A 5,000-nucleotide genomic window follows, 5' to 3' on the forward strand; every position below is an offset into this window, starting at 1 on the left:
TCCTTGGGATTTATTTATAGTCATTGCGTAACACAGTTTCACCGGAAATTGATGTCTCTTGAAGTTAACTGGAGTATCTGATGCTTCTAGTGTTACTCTAGGCAGAATTACTTGTACACCCTTATAAGCCCCTATTAATATCTTCCCCACTATAACGTTCTTCTTTAGGTTCGTGATCATTACCCTAGTTCCATTGCAGATTTTAGGGGGACAAATATTCCTCATAACCATTACCACTGCTCCTATTTTTAACTTTAACTCATGTAAGGGTATGGAGGGACTATTCATAGAATTGAATACTGATGTTTGTATTCCCATTCCTTCTCCATCGTGAGATGCTGTATCTTGGCTCCTATAGAGTACTTCCTTCTCTTTTAATTTTTCATACACGAAATTATTAATTGAATCCACATCGTCATTTGTTGGGGATATAATTGCTCTCTTTTCGAAGTAAGAAACGTTCAAGAAATTGTCTTTAAACCCTTCATAGACCTTTTTTTAATCGTTTATGTTATGTCACATAGGACCCGCGGAAATTCCACGGTTATTCAACTTTGAAGTATTACGAAGGAGTCTTCAAAATCTCCTAAAGGAGCCTTCAGTCTCCAAAAGGAGTCGTCAAAGTCTCCCGACGTTGTCGTCAAATTCTCTCGTTCTCTCTCTCTCTCTCTCTCTCTCTCTCTCTCTCTCTCTCTCTCTCTCTCTCTCTCTCTCTCTCTCTCTCTCTCTCTCTCTCTCTCTCTCTCTCTCTCTCTCTCTCTCTCTCTCTCTCTCTCCTTCTCTTTTTCGTTAGGTCAATCATAAAGGCAATAAAGATTTTTGAATCGATTATGTCATGTCACAATAGCGTTTTTTCTGACTGTATGGGCTTCTCTAACCCTTTTAAAAAAACTGTTTTTCCTTGAGTTTGCGATTTTTTATATAATCATTGTATTTCCGATCGATGTAATATTTTTGGTATTCCTCGAGACGGCTTTTACCCCCACTCATAGTAAAATTCTTGTATTCTGCAAAATAATGTTTCATAAACTTTTCCGATTCTTCCTCTTTAATTTCTCCGTCGAAATATATTATGAGATCGTACTCTTCATCAGAGTACATATAATTTTTGCTATTTCGTAACATATTACAAAGGAGTCTTCAAAATCTCCCGAAGGAGTCTCCAGTCTCCAGAAGTAGTCGTAAAAATCTCCCGACGTCAAATTCTCCCGTCGTGTCTCTCTCTCTCTCTCTCTCTCTCTCTCTTTCTCTCTCTCTCTTTCTTTCTTTCTCGTTAGGTCAATCATAAAGGCAATACATTTTTTTAATCGTTTATGTTATGTCACATAGGACCCGCGGAAATTCCACGGTTATTCAACTTTGAAGTATTACGAAGGAGTCTTCAAAATCTCCTAAAGGAGCCTTCAGTCTCCAAAAGGAGTCGTCAAAGTCTCCCGACGTTGTCGTCAAATTCTCTCGCTCTTTCTCTCTCTCTCTCTCTCTCTCTCTCTCTCTCTCTCTCTCTCTCTCTCTCTCTCTCTCTCTCTCTCTCTCTCTCTCTTTCTCTCTCTCTCTCCTTCTCTTTTTCGTTAGGTCAATCATAAAGGCAATAAAGATTTTTGAATCGTTTATGTCATGTCACAATAAACATTTATAGACGTTTGATTATCTTCATGTAACCTATGATTAAACTTGTATAGACGTTTGAATACTGTTTATTTATTTGTGTATTTATTTATTTATCTCCTTATTTTCGTGAAGTTCTGTTAGGAGCTCAGAAAGCAACGCGACATGACGTATATAGATTCTCTTGGCAATATTTCGTAAAGATTCTCTTAGCAATATTTCGTAAAGATTCTCTTGGTAATATTTCGTAAAGATTCTCTTGTTAACATTTGGTAAAGATTCTCTTGGCAATATTTCGTAAATTTTTTCTCATTAATATTTCGTAAAGATTCTTTTGTCAGAATTCCGTAATTCCGTTTTTATGTATATAGATTCTCTTGGCAATATTTCGTAAAGATTCTCTTAGCGTTATTTCGTAAAGATTCTCTTGGTAATATTTCGTAAAGATTCTCTGAGTCTGAGTCAGATGTGTCCCCCGCAGTTAGTATTTCCGGTGATGACTCATTTCCGGAGTAGGAGGTTGGAAGGTTTAGAGAAAAATATTTAGAGGTTGGAAGGTTTAGAGAAAAATATTTTTTTATGTATACAGATTTTATATCAATAACTCTCCAACAAGCTAGTAGAGGAGGACTATGGTAAAACCCAAAGAGTTAGACCAAGTTTTGTCGTCAAAACATATCAAACTCAAACTCTTCTTTTTTGTACAGGTTTCCATTCTTTATACGGGTTTCCTGTTCTGTATTGATTTTCTTCATTTTTCTTGTCCTTCGTTAAAGAATGGCAAAAATATACTAAGAGGACCAACTCCTCTAAGAGAAACCAAGATATTTTAGAATGTTTATTGACATCCTTAGCTCTGAATGCAACCCTAGAGTAATACAGTTTGAGTTCACAAAAGGTGAATTCAGTTGCAGACACGCCTGACTTAGAACCCACATTCGCCAAGAGAGACTGATTTTTCCTCGTCATCCTTCACTTGCAGTGAGGCCAAAGACAGCTTTTTTGTGTTATCCTCGGCAATTTGCAATTATTATTTCGAACTATGTGTTCTTGTCATTATCTGCACTTCATGTATATTGATTCTTTGCCAAATAAATCTATCTGTCTAATGAAACAACCATTGATAAGGAATGGACACATTGGACAAGATGGTATAATTACTTTAAATTCTTTTTTTGGCAGCATTATAGTATTGCTCAGCTAAAGTAAGTAGACATAGCTGACGAATCCAAGAAGAAAGTATACAATTATAAGCATACCTGACAAATGAATATTGCGGGGCTGTGTGTGAAACTGGGTTCAGATCTATACAAAAATTGTTTTAGGATATGTAAGACCAAACTTCAGTGTGCTAGAGAAAAAGAGAGAAAGATTTAAGGAGAAAGGAAGCAGGCGGTAGGAATGTTGACAATGGAAGAAAAGGGGACGAGTCTGAGGCGATTAAGGAAAGGGAAACAAAGGGAACACTGGGCACTCTAATCCCAAGGACAATTGGAACTAAGGAACTGGGTCAGTAGGCCACTTCTGGTTCTTGTTTAGAACAAGATAAGGATTCCTTTGTTAGTGGGACCAATAAAGGCCACATGGAAAGGAGCTATCAAAATTAATCTTGATGTGTCGCAAAAAAAATGAGATCGTACAAATATCACAGGGATATTATGTACACTAACAAACTTTAAGCTGTCCTTTCTTAAAAAAAAAAAAAAAAAAAAAAAAAAAAAAATCAACAAGAAATTAGGGATGTCAGACCAACACATAATCCCACAGGATCAACTTCTTATTTGATTAAATGGATGTAAGATATAAACTGCAGAATATAGTACTTCATCTGCAATAACCATAACTCCATCCTCTGGGACAATACCGTACCGAGAAAGGAGACTCAGAAGTAATAAAAGACAGACTTAAAGAAGTTAACAGAACGAAAGGATTGTAATTAAAAAGGATCAACACCTTTCAAGTCAAGTCACCGATCACAAAACAATGCTTCATGACTGTTCCGTAGAGGTCCCATTAAACTCACTAAAATATTGATTTATGCCGTCAATACTTCATACTGGGTAAATTGTAAACAGATTTTATTGACTTCAAGAATCATGGATAGGGGCAGGGGCGCATGACCAGGTAAAGTCCTAATTAGACAGTCGAATGAGTGATGTCAATAGCCTTTTTTACACGGTGTGTATGTGTGTGTGTGTGTGCGTGTGTGTGTGTATATGTTTATATGTGTGTACATGTGTGTGTGTGTGTGTGTGTGTGTGTGTGGGTGTGTGTGTGAGTGTGCGTGTGTGTATATGTATATGTATATTTGTGCGTGTGTGTATATGTGTGTAGTGTGTGTGTTGTGTGTGTGTGTGTTGTGTGTGTGTGTGTGTGTGTGTGTGTGTGTGTGTGTGTGTGTGTGTGTGTGTGTGTGTATGTGTGTGTGTGTATGTGTGTGTGTGTGTGTGTGTGTGTGTGTGTGTGTGTGTGTGTGTGTGTGTGTGTGTGTGTGTGTGTGTGTGTGTGTGTGTGTGTGTGTGTATTCACTTGGTCTTTTTTTTTTTTTGGATCACGTGTTCGACTCGTGATCGACAGCTATTTCCCTCCTGGAAGAGAGCTCAGAGCTCGTAGGTCCGATCTATGGGTAATGCTATGACCTTTCACACACACACCCCCCCAACTCCCCGCCCACGAGAGTCAGAGTAACGACCCGAAGCGCAGCTGTACCGAAATTAATTTCGGCCCTGGGCAGGATTCGAACCAAGCACTACGCGCACCACCATGCTAGTAGTTCATCGTTCTACCAACTGCGCCACCGAGTGTGTGTGTGTGTGTGTGTGTGTGTTGTGTGTGTGTGTGTGTGTGTGTGTGTGTGTGTGTGTGTGTGTGTGTGTGTGTGTGTGTGTGTGTGTGTGTGTGTGTATGCGCGCGCGCGCGCTCGTTTGCGTGCGAACGCGTGTTGGTGTTTTCATTTTTGCAGGTTTTCTCATGAATATGCTTCTGTATACGTATGCGATTTTCATGTGCTATTTTCTTTCATAGAAAACAGTGTACAATATGTCCCCTGAATATCAAGCTTATTTGTTTCATATTTTCTGTGAACCACGCTGTTCACGCTAAGTTTTCCCACACGAACTGTGTTCTTATGTCTCTTCTTAAACTGTTTTTCTTAGTTTATTTTCACATTTTTATCCAGATTACACACACACTGCCGAGGGCTAAGTCCTTCAAACTCTCTTGGAAGTTGAGAACCACTTGCTCAGCACGAGAGGGGCATGGGAAACTCTTAGGCGCGATTGGGGGAGGGCGGTGTTGTCCCATTGTTCGAAGTTATGCTCAAGTTATCGTTAAATTATCGTTATCTTTAAGACAAAATTGTTCCCATTCTCCCTAGGGAAATCCAAAGAATGTTT

This window comes from Oratosquilla oratoria, chromosome 17, assembly GCF_046742065.1.
Source record: "Oratosquilla oratoria isolate Oo_2021 chromosome 17, ASM4674206v1, whole genome shotgun sequence".
Taxonomy (NCBI): domain Eukaryota; kingdom Metazoa; phylum Arthropoda; class Malacostraca; order Stomatopoda; family Squillidae; genus Oratosquilla; species Oratosquilla oratoria.